The following is an 18,170-nucleotide window of genomic DNA, read 5'->3' on the forward strand; positions in this document are numbered from 1 at the left end:
TCCAAGGAAAACCTTTCCCTTACTGAAGACTACATCATAGCCTCTGTCTTCCAGCATCACGATCGACACCAAGTTTCTCTTCAGTCCTGGTACATACTTGACATCGGTCAAGGTAAGGCGAGCTCCATGCTCCCTCTGAAAAATAACTATGCCTACACTTGATACACTATACTTCTCATCGTTACCCATCGCTATGAGTATCTAGAGATCTTTCTCCTCCAAAGTACTGAACAAACTCTTGTCACTGGTCATGTGGAAAGAAGCTCCACTGTTAAGAAACCAACCACTTCCCACCATGTATGAAACCATGCATGCAAAGAGTGTGAAATCCAACTCAAATTGTGAAGCAAGTGCCTCACCTTCAAATCCTTCCCTGGATCCCTTCTTGGATTTCCTCCGTGGACAATTTGTAGCATAATGGCCCACCTCATGACAATGAAAGCATCGCACTTTCAATTTGTCAACCTTCTTCCCATCATTGGAAGAACTGGATTCGGAAAGAGAAACCTTCTCCTTCCCCTTCTTTGCTTTGGCAGCCAAAGTGAAATTTTCTTCATCAGATGCCTTTGATGAAGATCCGTCCCTGGTATTCCGCCTGATCTCCTCTTGCACAAGATTAGACCAAAGTCTCTCCCATCCTGGAAATTTCTCCCGACCATTGACAGAGTCCTGATAGGAATGCCAACTCTTCAGAAGACCAAGGAGAGCCAAGCTCACCAAGTCCTCATCATCGACAGTCACCCCCACACTTCCCAGCTCATCCCGACATTGGGTGAACTTCGTGAGATACTTGGGCATACTGTCTCCATTCTCACACTTAATGTTTCTGAGTTTATCCTTGAGCACCAACTTCCTCTGGTCACTCTTGCTTTGGAATAAATCTGTCAATGCTTTCCGCATCAAGTATGGAGAAGCCTTTCCATGCAAGCTAGATACAATGTGATCCTTCACGCCCTCCAACAGAATCCTTCGACACTTTGATATCTTCTTTTGCCAAGCCTCAACGTGAGCAACATCAGTAGGCTTTGGGACCTCAGCCTCTATGAACTCCTTCAACCCATTGTCATCTAACACTGCCTCCATCCTGTCTTTCCATGCAATATAATTCGAGCTGCCTTCAAGGGCATACTCCAATCGCAATCCGTTGAAAGACATTTCAACTTCGACACCAAGACAACACTGCTGCAAATTCGAATTCCACCAACTCAAAACTCAACCACTTCTGATCTAAAATTCGTGAGAACAAAGTATTTCTCGTACAGATATTGAATGTATGGGATTTTACCGGATATCTCACCTTCAAAAAGAAGGATGAATCCAGAGGCTACCTGGCCTGATTACAGACTCTGCCTGAAGAAATAAAATGTAATCACTTTCTGAATAATAGATCTGATGATCAACTTTGCTCCGATACCATGTAGAAACTTTTTCTACAAATCAGCTAGCTCCGATACCATGAAGAAATTTTGAATAATATAACACTTATTCACAGATATTATCCTGATTATACACTATTTTTGGAATGCATGCATAATACATAACCTCCTCTACGTTGATCATCAATTTTGCTAAATTAAGAAACAATCGCATGTCCACATTGAAACATCAATCACACATATCAACACAGTATGTAATGGGGAAAGCATACAGCTGAAAACCCCGAACTATCTGTATATTATAATGATAGAGAACATGTAACAATACATAGTACAATACTCCTCACGAGTACTCAGTACTATCTCCACCTGCTACACACAAACTAGCTCAAATCTGAATCAAGTCACAGGTTCAAATCTCCTCCACTGTTTTCTTGCCTCTACTGCGCAATCCAAGTTGAGAATTGGAATGATCAAAGCTCATTTTCCCTTGGCTTGTACTACGCAATCCTCATTGGAAATCTCAATCAATGATTGTGCAAATCTCATGCACAACTATAGTCACAACTGATAGTAGTCTCACCCTTTCACCCACCTCTAACACTTGTCTCCACCGAACTATCCATGCACTGAGTTAAATGATGTATTCTTTAGTTGATTTATGAGTTAATAATTAGTGAATTAATTAATAATTAATTCACATCACTCATCACTAGTGTATTTGGCAGTTAGACTAAATACAACTAGTTCAACTAAGTCAAACTGAACACAACTCCATCAACTCCTCAATCAACTCCACCAAACTCAATCACTTGAGTTATAACTGAAGTCCATCATGCAATAGCTCAACTAACCCATAGGAAAAGTGTATTTCCTTCTAGAAGTTTCATGTGCCACATTCATAGCTCGAACTGAAGTGCTGCAAGAGGATAAGATAATGTTTATAGTCCAAATATTATTAATAGCTAATAATATTCAACTGTTCTATTTTTAGACTGACAGTCTAAAAATAGAATCCGCCCATATGTCTAAAAATAGAAGTCCATCTATTTTTACCAACATGACCAATCATCCATAAATAGCATCCTGCAACTCATAGACCATGATCCATATGTCTAAAAATAGACATAGTATAAAAATAGACTTTGCGCCAAAAATAGCCTATGGGCTCACTTAGTGAAGGCGACTTCTTTTCACTAAGCTCCATCATCTTGTTGCATTTTCAACACTTTGAAAGAAAATAGTTCAGATCAGTACTTAGCTTTCTTTTTTGGCATTCACACATTAAGGAAGCGGAAAACAAATACATGCATGTGCATCTACGTTTTGACTGCATGCGAAATTTGATTTAGAAAAGTGCATTTAGTGTGTGCTCTATGCTCTCTGCTGAAAGAAAAATCATCATCTTCTTTCCTTTGTAGCTAGGATTTTCATTGCTAAAAGAACATAAATGACTGTTTATCATTTTAGATTGAATATTTAGGAATTTCACATCTACATCACGCGGTAAACCTTGAAAGACAAACTTCTAAGCAAGATCAACTCTAAAATAAACCTTAATGAACATAAAAACGCTTTGGAACCTAACACAACACATCTAGAAGTCTAGGCTAGAGACGTGTTCCGGTGTCGTAAAACCTAGTAACTATCATTTTCATCGAAGGTTGGGTGATTCCTCCTCTTTGATATGACAAGTGCCAGTACGGACTTGTGCTCCCCATACCATCGAGTATATATTGGGAGACCATAATAGGTTGATATCCTTTATCCTTAGGAAGCCGTGTCTGCCGCCCTATCGATCGTAATGCACTGAACACAGCATTCAGGAAGATTGACTGTCGTACATAAGTCCTTGGTAATTTCTCTATCATTTATCACCAAGGTGTATTTTTCAGTTTTACGATCGGTTTGGTAAACCCTTTGTCTAGACTTCCAGAGCAGTCACTTTCATTCCTTTTCAACTCCTTAAAAGAAAAGGTCCATCTGAGCACTTGTCACTTTAGGCTCGTTAAAAATCGAAGGCGACTAGAGTCACCTTTTTCTTTTTCTCGACTCTTAAAAATTGAAAAAGAAAGTTGTGTCAAAGTGTCTTAAAATTTATTTTAATTGGAATAACATCCCTGTTCCTTCATTGATCTGAGGTTGAGATAATGGAGTCTACCAATCAAGGAATCCCCCCTTGGAGGGAATCCTAGTCCTTTCTCCTCCTGGGGAGATATTAGTTCTTCATATATGGCTACATTGTCCCTTCCAGGAATCACAATCGGCCTGCCAGTATGGCTTTTCTCAATCTCTGTCGTTCAAAACACCGCAATTCCTTAATAATATAATCAACAACCAGATGATACTAAAGTTACCCCTTCGCCTTCTACTTCATTTTTTTCTCCTTCCCCTTCTTCCTCTTCACTTGGTGAAACTAGTGACACTACAAACTAAGTAGCTGAGAGGAAAAAGAAAGGGAAGAAGAAGAAGAAGAAGCTAGCTAAACAAGGGAACAACAATGCATCATCTAGCGAAAATCCGCACACTAAAGTTTCCAAACCAAAAACTCCATGTGTAATTTGCAAGGAGAGACATTACCGTCGAGATTTCCCTTGCATTCCGCGAATCTTGAGAGAATGGTCTCCCCATTTGCACCATTTGGTGTCATCAACCTCTGACAGTCAGGTTGATAGTGCACCATCAACTAGTGAAAACAAAGTCAATAGACAGAAAGGAAAAGTCAGAGTTCCATGTAGGTTATGTGAAGGTGATCATACTCTTCACCGTTGTCCTTTTCTGGACGAAACCAAAAGCATTTTGCATAACCTTCCTGCTTCACTGCAGCAACTTCCACCTGGATACAAGAAACTTTTGCCAAGTCCTTTGCTAGTTGAAAACCCAATTGACATAACTCAATTGTCGATTGAATCGCCTATCATTGAAAGTGAGCCTTCTAAGTCCATTCCGGACCAAAGTCAACTGGTCAAGATGGCAGTCGACCCAGTCTTGCCTTTAGAAAATCCACCTTCAGATGATATAGTTTCCAAAGAGAATGAGAATGACACCGTTCAAATTATTTTTGTCGATACAGAGTCTAATGATCTTGGAGACAATCCACACATTCCTTCATAATAGGAAGAGACCCCCTTAGTTCATGAAACTTATCCAGACATTTAATCGGTACCTCCTCCGAGCAGTCTAGTCATTTTCTTTGATTGGAATCAACTAGCGAAACCTCGCCTTCCATCTAATGTACGATTCCGAATCATAGTACAAGTTTACAAAATGATCATTTCTGGCACTATCATAGATGAAGGGGCTTTGGTGAGTATCCATTCCTCAACTTCTTGGAAAGTGCTTGGTTCGCCATCGCTTTTTCCTGAAAAACAAAATTTGTCGGGCTTCAACAAAGGAACTAGTCGACCATTAGGGATCCTTCCAAAGTTACTAATAACTTTGAGAAAGAAAACCATTTATTTGAACGTGATGGTAGTCCAAGGTCCACTAGATTACAATCTACTCCTTGGACGTGACTATATGTATAGCATGGAAGCTATTGTTTCCACATTCTTTCGAGTGATGTGTTTTCGACATGAAGGCAAACTAGTGCAACTTGTCGACCAACTTTCATTTCTTGGCTCAAACACAACTATGAATCAACCATCATCCCTAAATGGTCTCTTCACATCAACAATGTCTCTTCAACCTTCATTCCATCCACCTAATTACAACGAGTAGTTCAGTGAGTGTGATGAAGGTTAGGGGGCATGCACCCTAGTCTGCTTCAGCAGGCAAACCCAAAGGAAAAGAGAGATTTTCTTGAAAGGTTATAATACTCGGACCAAATAACATTCCCGTATAGGTTATGTAATCAATCTGACACAATTATTTCCTTTGTACGATTGTGAATGGAAGCTCACAGCATTCACCTTCGTACGTTATGTGATTGGAAGCTCATAGCAATCACCTTCGTCTATTTCAATGAACAAACAAAAGGAAGAGTTTTTGTTTGCCAACAGAAACAATCTTGCCTAACTGCAGGAACTTCCATTTGGTAACCTGGAAACTCTCCTTTTACTGAAAGACCCAGGGGCATGCAAACCTTTACATGCAAGGGAAAAGCGACCTTTGATTTTCTTAGTTTGTAGGTTCTCAACCGTTTAACCTCATAGCTTGGTCGTTTCTAGCTTGCATAAAAAGGCAATGAGCACATGTTATAGTAGTGGTCAAACTCATAAAAATAAATCTACCTAGAGACATTATCGAAAGACAGGTACAAGCAATGTTCCCGCAAGGTTCAAGCTCATTAAAAAATCAATCTGCACTGAGCACATGTTGGCACAAGGTTCAAGCTCATTAAAAAATAAACCTGCCTTTGGTAAATAACCTTTGTGATCGCTTTGTTATCAGCCCTTTTTGAACCTTGGTTGTGTTCCTTCTGTCACCTCCATTTCATTCGGCCAACCATATGCTTCCACTTGATTGTTTACCCTTTTGAGGAACATCTGCGATGAGTGATTCTGATTGCCACCCTCTTCACACTGCCATGTTTTGAGAAGTTCCAAACTTACCTGGAACTAGCTGCTACCCAGAAATACCACTCATTCCTAAAAAACGAGCCTCTTTTAAACTCTTTTTAGACTCATTAAATATAAAATGATTTTTGAGCTATTGGCCTTTCCAGCTCGTTAAAGTAAGGGGAACACCATCCCTCTAATATATTTTAATCTTTTTGGAGTTGAGGGATTATTAAACAAAAATATCGAGTGCTTGACATTATCGGCTCTTTTCTTTGAGGTTTCTGCGAGTTTCATCATTGTTTAGATTATCTTCCGGATCCATCACATAAGGATTCTTTTTCATCGACGTTTCGAACCAGCAACGGTGGTTCATCTTCAGGATGTGAAAATATTGAAAGACTGGTCTTATTTTTCAATTATATATAGAGATGCTTAGCCGACAGATATAATTAATTTAATTATTCTTTTTTACTTTTAGGTTTTATGGTTATATTAATTATATTTGTTTTAATTTTCTAATTATATAATTAATTTAATTTAATTTTAATTAATTATTTCTATTTTAATTATTTTAATTTAATTTTTAATTATTCCTTATGTTGATTATAATTATTTATTATTTTAATTATAATTCTTTTAATTTATTAATCTTAATTTTAATTATTATTTATTTTAATTAATTTTAATTTTAATTATTTATTTATTTTGATTATTATAATTATTTTAATTATTAATTTTAAATGTTGCAATTATATTGATTCTATAATTGTTTTAATTGTATAAATTTTAATTATTTGTTTATTTTAATTATTATTTTAATTAATTATTAATTTTAATTGTTTTGATTGTATTTATTTTGATTATTGATTTATTTTTAATTATTATTCTAATTAATTATTAAGTATTGATTTTTAATTGTTAATTGCTATAATTATATTTGTTCTAATTATTTATTAATTATAATTATAAATTTAAATTGTTCTAATATATTTATTAATTATGATTATAAATTTAATTGTTGTAATTATATTTATTTCAATTTATTTATTTAGTTAGTTTTTATTTATCTATTTATTAATTTTAATTGTTTTGATTGTATTTATTTTGATTATTTATTTATTTTTAATTATTATTCTAATTAATTATTAATTGTTAATTGTTAATTGTTATAATTTTGTTCTAATTTATTTATTAATTATAATTATAAATTTAAATTGTTCTAATATATTTATTAATTATAATTATAAATTTAATTGTTGTAATTATATTTATTTCAATTTATTTATTTATTTATTGAGTTATTTTTACCTTGTATTTGTATTAGTTTTAATGATAAGTCGTGATTATTTATTAAGGCTCCCTATAGATTGTCCTATGTTGAGGAGTTTATTCTAGTTAAGATATTTTTGATTGATGTTTAATTCCTCTCATTATTATTATTATTTTATTTTTTTTGAAATTCTATTTTATTAAGGTCAAAGTGTGTTATTAAATTAAATTGGATTAGATCTATTATGTTTGTTCTAGGTTAATTAGGGGAGGATTCTAGTTAGGGGTAGATTTGGATGATAGGATTGGAACCCAGTTTTTGCTTATGGTCCATCCATCGTCTCTGTTGAGGTTATTAGGGTGTTTGCTAATTTCTATGGCTTATCTGAATTTCCTTATGAAGTAGTGATCGCTCCTGGCTAAGATTCGGGTGTCTTCTATACATATTTGGTGTTTAGTTTTAGCAAAATGTTCAGCTACGGCTGAGGATTTGGATCGATTGTGTTTAATGTTAGCTGAGTGTTCCTGGATTCTTGTGTTAAATGATCTTCCAGTCTCACCTACATAGGGTTTGCCACATGAGCAAGGAATTAAGTAGACCCCTTTATGGAATTTAGGGTCCACTTTGTCTTTCACTGGATTAAGGCAATTGCGGATCGTGTTTAAGGGTTTGAAAGTGGTTAGAATTCCATTAATTTTCAGGATGCGGGAGATTTTGTCTGTAGACCCCTGTATGTAAGGGAGGTTAACTTTGCCTTTTATATTGTCAAAGTTTTTATTTTTGTTAGGTCGCGTCTTTGCTTTATTTATGGCTTTGATAGCTTGATGTTTATTGTATCCATTTTTCAGGAAAACTTTAATAAGGTGTTCTATTTCTGTTTCTAGGTGTTCTTTATCAGAGATTCTAAGGGCTCTGGTTGCTAATGTGTTGAGGACTCCTAGTTTGTCGGCTCGTTAAAACTATCGAAAAGTCATCCCTTTCATATTATTTTACACTTTTTTGGACTTAAGGGATTATTCCACGAAAAAGGACTATTGGAGTCTCATTTTCGTCCCTTTTCAAACTCTCTACACATGAAAAGGACCAAGTTATCTTTGTCGTTAAACTCTTTAAAACAATAGCGACAAACTTGTCCACCCAAACAAGAATGAGTCTCACTGACGCTAGGTTCGCTAAACACAAAGTGACAGGTTTTCCTGAAGGGAAAATTATAGACCAAGCATATGTTACCCTCTTCAAGCTTGTCAAAAATAAAGAGGTACTGGTCAGCAATGACTGGGGAAAAATGGGAAGAAAACTTGAAGAACTTTATTGGTAGCAAGTCGCTCTTGAACATGACACTTTCAATCCATCACCGTGATTGAGTTGGGTTTGGTTTTTCCATTCACCATCACCATTGGTACACCATGCCATCCATGGGGTTAATGCTACCAGTCCATATCAGTGTCTCCAAAATGTTCAAGAGAAGTCATTCAGAGAATTCACCATCCAACAAATGCCTCATCCACTGCATTACATCCATGCTTCATTTTTCATGACCGCCATTCTTGAACCTTATATCATCTGATCGTTTTCACCTCTACAAAAATCATTTGCTCCGTTTCACGTCATAGATGTGGGATACATCAAGGCCCTCCTATGACAGGTCACTTCTTGTCGACATTGGCTCATTATCCAAGAAGTTGACTTAGAAACAACCCTTTCAGTACTTTGAATCTTGCATGCCTCAATGGCAAGTTTCTCACTTTCGGCGACAGTTTTACATCAATGACCTTTGACCGAAAGACTTTGCGTGGTGTTCGACATTGGCTCATGTATTCACACCAGGTGAATTGTACTGTAGTACCTTGAGGGCCATCATCATTATCGGTGACTCCTCTCACGTCTGTTAACAGCTCACATTATTGGCTGGTAATCAAGCGATGTCTTTCCACGTTCAACTTCAAAACATCTTTTCACGTGGATCGACTTGTACATCGGGCAAATATTGGATGAGTTTTGAAGACCCTGGATCTAGTTTCATCCATCCAGGCTGTGATATATTTAGGAAAATAAAGACATCAATTGTACACAGAAGCTGCACAGATAGTCATCTAAGCCAGGGAAGATGACTCTTCATGCAAAGAATCACTAGTCTGCAACAGCAGACGATTGTCTTTCCTATGTACATGAAAATGAATTTATAAAGTTGAGCATGGGAATGCTCGCCTCAGCTAGATCATGAAAATATATGAGGATGATGTATTTTATTGTATCTTATATAGGTCACCTTCCAGTACGAATACCTCGAATCCTCATGATAAAGCATTTCACCCGACATTAGAAGATTTACGACCTCACGCTTTAGGGGGCAGCTGTTATAGACATATTTGGGCACTACAACCCCAAACTCATATGTCCATAAACTAAGGGCTCCTTAAGTCCCTAAAAGTATTGTTTCACACCCTAAAGGATCATGGTTAGCTGATTACATCATTTCCCATAAGTTCCACCTAAAAAACTACTTAGAAATAGCCAAAACTGGACCATACAGACTACTCCATGGGCAAGGTGCAATGCATACTGACTACCTAACTAGCCATGTGTGATGCATACTGAAATGGCCTTTTATGGGGTGCGATGAGTGAGAATAGACAAATGGTAGAGACAGTTTGCAAGGTGGATGATCATGGAATCTTCCAGAAACTTCTCTTGTGACACTTGCCTCTCTAAATTCGCCCAGGGATGAGTAAGAGATCATGAAATATCCAAGTGGAACCAAGAGCTATCAGTGGAATGACACTAATCAAAAACCCAGAGCTGACTCACACCCTTGCAAGACATCTATAAATGGATCCCTCATCTGAGAGATCTAGAGGATGGAATTTTGTATTTTGTAAGGAAGTGTTGTTGGTTTGGTGAGAAGAGACATTGCATTATTGGGTGATTTGCTTGTTCATGAGGTGAAGAGGGCTTCTACAACTGGGAGGATGATTTTGGATTGGACAGCTAGGTTGTAATCCTCTCTTTCATTACTATTAATAAAGTTCTTTGAGTTTTCCTCCATATAATCTTGTATTTGTGAATCTTATTGTTTATGAACGCAATTGTATGGTCAATGTGTTTCTGATTCTGCATTGTTTATGATGTTTTAGATAGATGTTCTTTAATATTTTTCTGTTACTTTGACTCTATAGGTACTCTTTGAAGCGGGACAAGTAGGAGAGGAGTGGCAAATTCTATCAAGGAAAGGAGAAATCAAGCAAGGATCAAAGCGGAAGATCCAGGTTGGTCCTCTTTTCTTCTCTTCCATCTATCACACTTAAAGGAACTCTTAAAAATCTTTCTTTGTTTGTTTCTAAGATAGCTACCCATCTTAGTGGGACTAGTAGTTCAAATCAACACTAATTTTCCCTGAAACACCTGCAACCTCCTGTAGATTTTCCTATAGGTGTCTTTTTGAAGTCTAATTGTAGGAAAAACCTCTAGAAGGCCACCTGGGACCTCCTAGGACCCATCCACACCTTCCTACACCTCTACAAACTCCAAAGTCACCATCCATCGCCACCTAATCGTTTCCACATTCACAAACAAATAAATTACATGCATGACAATTTCACCTAAAAATACATAAAAAGCCAAAAAGACGTTTTTTCTTCATTTCCTTCTAGAAATATCTTGATTAGATGTTGTTTAATTCCTATGTAGGTAATGGAACTCATTTTATGGGTTTTCATCTCTAGTTTTGCAAAAGTAAGATTAGTTGGTTAATTAGGGTTTGCTAGGTTTACCTTACATTTCAGTCTTTTTCTCCTTTCTGCAAGTAGAGTAGCCTCTGTAGAGTAAGATTCCCTTTCTTTCATCACATATAAATCTCCTTCTGGAATTCATAGAAGTTGGCTTGAGCTCTTAGTGATCTTGTGCTAGCTGACCAAGTGATAGCATGCAGTAAGAACTAGTACTTGTGCATACAGCACCATCACTTCCAAGTTTGTTACGAACTACCGGGTTGATAAAAGTAAAGTAGGAAGCCTAGGAGTTGCAGCATTATTGCGACAATACTGGTGCTCACTAGCTAGAGCCTTATATCATCCATAAGTGTTTTGGCAAGGGGGCATACCTATTAGAGGATCTAGAAGGAGAAATCATTCCTAATCCTCGAAATGCACTCTACCTCAAGAAATTTTACACATATCATTTCCCATCGAAATCCGTGTATATATTTCTGTCTTCTTGCGTCTTTTAGATGGATACATCATCCACACCTTATATTAGTTTTGCTAATGGTGTGAGTCACTTTACCATGAATCTTGCCTCGATGGCTTGGGCCATTTTTACCCTGTTTCATTCGTTAGTCCACTCCAACGGTGTTTGCATTGGATCTGCCAGCAATAATCAACCTGAATATGATGATGTGATAGGTTTGTTAGTCAATGCCCTCGATGGTTGCATCCTTAACCTTCATGTTTGTCTAGATTCCTTTCTACTTTTCATGTAATTGAATGGCATTTATCGTGTGCATAATCATGTCCTATTTAGAAAATATCTACAAGTGAAGCTTTCAATGCGTGAATTTGAATCCATTTCATTCAATCATGTGCCTAAAGCACAAAATCACTATATATAGCATTGCAAATAACAATCTAAATTGGAATTTATAACATGTAAGAATACATCCATAAATAAATGGAAAACCACAATCGTCACACAGAAAGATGCATAATCATAAATATGTATCATCATATAGTATTTTGAGTCCGCTACTTTAATACATCTGACATGCTCACTAGCATGTTACCATAAAACAAAAATGGGGACTCACATGTCCATATGCCTAATAACTATCATCTCGAGATTCCTAATCCAACGACTCCATTCCCCTAGCTCGTAGATCTCGTATGCCCTGACTGACCATCACCATGCGCTACATGATTCCTCGCCACTCTGGGGGGAAGACCCGTACACTCATCTGTATACCATTCTTCTAGCTCATGCCATCTGTGCTATGTCACCCTAGTCAGTAATATGTCACATCTACGTCGAAGATTCTCCAGTAGAGCACCATCGTATGGCCTTTGTCGTGATGAGGTCCCCCCTAATTTGCAGCCCCAGGTGCTACAGCTCATCCCACATATCCTACTAGCCTCATCGGTACTATATCTGCATACCACAAAGTTTTGAAATCAGTACCACACACACATATTTCTTAAACTATAGATGCATCAGATATATAAAAAATTTCACTTACCATTTGGACCCCATGCTTGTCCTGGTGGAAGTGGTAAGTCAGGATCCCCCTAATACTTCAAGTCACTGTATGGATATCTATCTATGTATAGTGGCATATGGTCCTAATGAGAAAAAAAAACTTAGGTCATAACACTTGTTCGACTCCCCCTCCACCTCCTTGTCTCAGTAGCTACCCCCAACAATGCATCCTGGGCTCCTGTGGGCCCCCATCATGGATCTAAACATGAGGTCATATAGTGGGGATATTCTCAAAGAAGAGTGAGCATAAGACTATCCCAAATGAAAAACTATCATTGGTCCCCTATTTGCATAATTTCAATTGTCATTTCAATGATGATAGCAACATCTGGGCCCACCCATAGTAGGTCCCTCCCAAAACACTCTCCACCAGCATCATCTTCCCTCCAGTGATATGGTGGAAGGCATGGCTACCACAGATCCGTAGCACCGCTGTGGCTATAGCTCATGTCTCAAGCCTCTCCAAGTCATCAACCCAGATGGTCGTTCCCTTTTCACGACTACCCCATACACAATGACGCTTAGAAAACTCATCAATATGCCTCCCACGAGGCAGCACTGGATGTATCTCCCCTACCACCCCCAAGGGGGGCAGTCCTGTCAGAAAATATATGTCTTGGATCGTGAGCTCAATCCTATGCCCTTGTACTACAAAAGCCTCCTAACATGGGTCCCAATGACTCACTATCCTCAATAGCAAGGGATCACCAACCCTGATCAAAGGGTTCTCTAAGAGATTTAGCATGCCATATCATGCCAACATCCCTCTCACTACTTGATTCCTCTGAATCTCAGCATGGAGGGCCTCAAACTCTTGTTCTTAGCATAATATCTTTAACTCTTCCATACCTGCAAGACATCATTATCTTTTGTCAGCCAAGATTACAAAATAAATTCATGACAAAACTCAACTTCAACCTCCATCAGCCCTCTATTCCTACCCATCTTCTCAGTCTAGAGTGCATTTTTTTCCATCAAAACTGCGTTGTACGCACTTGTGGGCTCCATTTTTGTGCTCCATAGCACATATTAGGCCCTAAATAGTGTGTTGTGACCATGAGGATGAGAATATCGTATAATCAATGATATCAAAGGACCCATCCCATGGAGGGGGACTTTCAGACCAATCTGTAGATGTCCTTCACTAGGTGTTATCAATAAAAGATTAATTTATGTGAAATTGTCTTTCCATTTGGGTTATTATCCTGGATACTTTATATTGTTGCTTTTTTTTTGGATTATTTCTTCTTTTACTGTAGGTTTTCAATTTGTGTTTCATATATAAGATGAAAGCAACCATGAATGTGTTGTTAGGGTCACTTGTCACATAGTGACTTAAGTGAAGCATTTTTGGTACACCATCCAAGAATTTCGATCCACCTAGTGAGAAATGGCTAGGTGGTCGTTTTTTGGTGATAAAAAGTTGCCCCCACACGTATGATTGTTAGGATAAAATCATATGACCAAAATATGTTGTAGATCACACTTCCACGAGACACTAAAAGGGGAGTTAGAGAGAGAGAGAGAATTGAAGCAAGTCAAGGACAGAAAAAAAGAAAAGGGGGGGGGGGAGGGGAGAGACCTAAAAACTAATAAAAGTCTCCTTTTATGTGGTAGTACATGATCTCAAATGAGGCGGGGGAGGCATACCGAGACCTGCCGAGATAACTGCTTGCAAATAATAATGGGGAGCCTAGCAATGTGGGACTGAGCTATAAAATACATGATACATGATACATTGGCATCAATGGGCCAAAAAATAATACAATGGATCCAATATACATAATGCACTTGGAAAAAACATAGGCGAGAACTGAATACAATAACATCTAAGTACATGAGATATAATTCCCCTCAAGATGGAATGGGGAGGGGGGATCAGAACTAAGGACTCCCTACTGAATAGGAAAGGGTTCAAAAGGTTTGAATGGATCATCTAGAGGAGACATGCATGTTGTGGGCGCTGCAAGTGGAGGAAACCGAACCCTCAAATCTATGAAATTGCATCAAAGGGTGGATCAACATATGTGGTCATCCGGGTATGTGGGGGGATACCTAAAGGGCCATCCCCTCATGAGGTATGAAACATCTCACACACACTCAGTAATCACGAGGAAAATTGTCTGGATCATTGACCCATCAAGTGTATGAATATAAATCGTGTGATAAGGAGTTGATGTCAAGCACATGAGAAACAACCAAGTCAAAGGGAAATAATGAGTCCCTTTGCCTAATCTGAGGCACCAAACAAATATGGAAGCTAGAACCAAGGTACACCACCCTCTAGACCACTCTTCTAGAATAAATTATGATACACTTACTGGCATCAATGTGCCACAAAATAATACAATGAATCCCATAAATATAATGCGCCTAGAAAAAACATAGGTTAGGACTGAATACAATAACATATTAGTATATGAGATATAATGTTGCTAAAGCTAACATGGGGAGGGAAGATCACAACCAAGGAAGCCATTCCGAACAGGAAAATGGCTTTGAATATCTGAATGGATCATCTGGAGGAGACACGCATGATGTGGGTGTTGCAAGTGACAGAAACCAAAACCATCAAATCAGTGGAACTGCATCAAAGGATAGATAAACATATGTGGTCATCCAGACATGTGGGGAACTACCTAAAGGGTTGCCCCATCATGAGTTCTAAAATATCTCACATGCACCTGGGAATAACTGGGACAATCATTTGGATCATCAAACTGTTAAGTGTATGAATCTCAATCATGTGTCAAACAGAGCTATAGTTTGGTCACAATGGGCGATGGAACAAACTAGGGTTTTTCCTATAAAAGGGATTTTTTCCTCCAAATCCAAGTAATTTTCATAGTGAGATATGAAGAATTTGGAGAGTAAGATAAGGGACTAAATCTTTTGGAGATCATAGCGAACAAACCAACCATTGGAATCAAGATCTTCAAGTTGGAGCTAGGTGGATTAACCATACTCGTTATTTTTAGTGGTTTATATTTTCTTATTAGGTCTTCAACTCCCCGCTATTGACCCCTACTCATCCTCATGGTTGCAACACAATACTTAGGGCCTTATCTACAGTCCAAAGCATACAAATGGGGCCCACAAGTGCGTTTAGTGCAATTTTGAGGGCAAAAACTGCACTCTAGACTGAGAAGATGGGCAGGACTGGTGGCCTGATGGAGGCTGAAGCTGAGTTCTATCATGAATTTATTTTGTAATCTTGAATGAAAAAACATAATGATGTCTTATAGGTATGGCAGAGTTAAAGATATTATGGCGAGAATGAGAGTTTGAGGCCCTCCATGCTAAGATTCAAAGGAATAGTGAGAGGGATGCTTGCATGATATGGCGTGCTGAAATTTCTTAGAGAACCCTTTGATGAGGGAAGGTGAGCCCTTTTTGTCAAGGATAGTGAGTTACTGGGACCTAGATCAGGAGGCCTTTGCAGTACAAGGGCACAGGGTCGAGCACATGATCCAAGACATATATTTTCTGATAGGACTGCTCCCCTTAGGGGTGGTAAGGGAGATGCATCCAGTGTTGCCTCGTAGGAGGCATGTTGATGAGTTTGTTGAATGTCATTGTGCATGGGGTAGCCATGCAAAGGGAACAACCATTTTTGTTCATGACTTGGAGAGACTTGAGACACGAGCTATAGTTGCAGAGGTGCTAAAGATATATGGTATTCATGCCTTCCACTGTATCACTCGAGGGTAGATGATGTTGGTGGAGAGTGTTTTGGGAGGAACCTACTATGGGTGGGCCCAAATGTTCATTTGGGAAAGTCTTATGCTAACTCTTCTTTGAGAATATCCCCACTATATTACCTCATATTCAAATTCATGATGGGGGCCCACAGGAGTCTATGATGTGTCATTGGGGGCATCTACTGAGATGAGGAGGTGGAAGGGGAGTCAGAAAAGTGTTCAAACCTAGTTTTTTTTCTCATTGGGACTAGATACCATTATACATAGATGACTATCCATACAATGGCATGAAATTTTAGGGCAATCCTAACTTACCACTTCCACCAAGACGAGCATGACACCCAGATGGTAAGTGAAAATTGTTATATATTTGATGCATTTCTAGTTCAAGAAATATGTGTATGTGGTACCAATTTCTAAAATTTGCGGTATGCAGATATAGCACAGGTGAGGCTGATAACATATACGAGATGAGATGCAATGCCTAAGGGTGTTGATCAAGGGGGGACCTCATCACAAAAAAGACCAGATGATGATGCTCTACTGGAGGATCTCCAACATAGATGTGACATATTACGAACCGGGGTGACAGAGCGCAGATGGCATGAGCTAGAAAATTTGTATACATATGAGTGTATGGGTATTCCTAGGAAGTGGCGAGGAATCATGTGTCACATGGCAATGGTCGGTCAGGGCATACTAGATCAACGGGCTAGGGGAATGGAGTCGTTGGCTCAGTAATCTCCAGATGATAATGATTAGGCATAGGGACATGTGGGTCCCCATTTTTATTTTATGATAACATGCTAGTGAGCATGTCATATGTATTAGAGTAGTGGACTCAAAATATTGTATGGTGATACATATTTATGACTATGAATATTTTTGTGTGATGATTGTTGTTCGCCATTTGTTTATGGCTGTCATCTCACATGTGATAAATGCCGATTTAGAATGTTATTTGCAATGGTATCTACATAGTGATTTGTGCTCTAGGAACATGATTGAATGAAATGGATTCAAATTCACTCACCAAAAGCTTCACTCGTATATATTTTCTAAATTGGAGAGGATTATGCACACGATAAACGCCATTCAATTGCATGACAAGTAGCAAGGAATCTAGACAAATATGAAGGTGAAGGATACGACGATTGAGGGCATTGGCTAAAAAACCTAACAAAACATCATATTCGACCTGATTATTGGTGGAAAATCCAATGCAAACATCATTGGAGTGGACTACCAAATGAAAGGGGTTGAAAATGGCCCAAGTTGTTGAGGCAAGATTCATGGTAAAGCAACTCGCACCATCGACAAAACCGATATAAGGTGTAGATGATGGATCCATTTGAAAGACGCAAAAAGGTAATTTGTAAGAATATGAGGATGAAAACTACCTAAATGTAAGAAGAAAGAAATATATACACACATTTCGATGGGAAATGATATGGGTAAAATTTCTTGAGGTAGAATACATTTTGAGGATTGGGAAGGATTTCTCCTTCTGGATCATCTAATAGGTATGCCCCCTTTGCCCAAACACTTATGGATGATATAAGGCCATAGCCATAATGGTTCAAACTTTCCATGCCCTAGGACATCATGAGCTTGGTCATACATGAGAACAAGGTCGCCTTCATGGAAGGTACGAGGATGGACTTTGTGGTCATACTGAGCTTTGGTGCATTTCTTAGCCACTTTAGTGGTTTGCAAAGCAACACGACAGTCTTCAGAAACATGCTCAAGCATGATGAGTCATTTTTCTAAAGGTTGGGTGTCCGAGAGGAGTTTGAAGGCCAGGTGAAGGGAAGAGATTTCACAGTCAATTGATAAAACTGCCTCCTCTCCAAAAACAAGGTGGAAAGGAGTGAACGCAGTGGTGATCTCAACAGAAGTTATATAGGTCCACAAAGCAAGGAAGAGCATTAAATGCCAGTTGGTCTTATGTTTATTCACCTTCTATTGAAGCATAGTCTTAAGGATATTGTTGACAAATTCGACTTTTCCATTTCCTTGAGGATAATAAGACGAAAAATATTGATTTTCAAAGCCCAACAGAGAAGATAGCTCA

Source organism: Pinus tabuliformis, chromosome 5_2, assembly GCF_031772625.1.
Source record: "Pinus tabuliformis cultivar Carrire ecotype Pingquan chromosome 5_2, CPIR1, whole genome shotgun sequence".
NCBI classification, from domain to species: Eukaryota; Viridiplantae; Streptophyta; class Pinopsida; order Pinales; family Pinaceae; genus Pinus; species Pinus tabuliformis.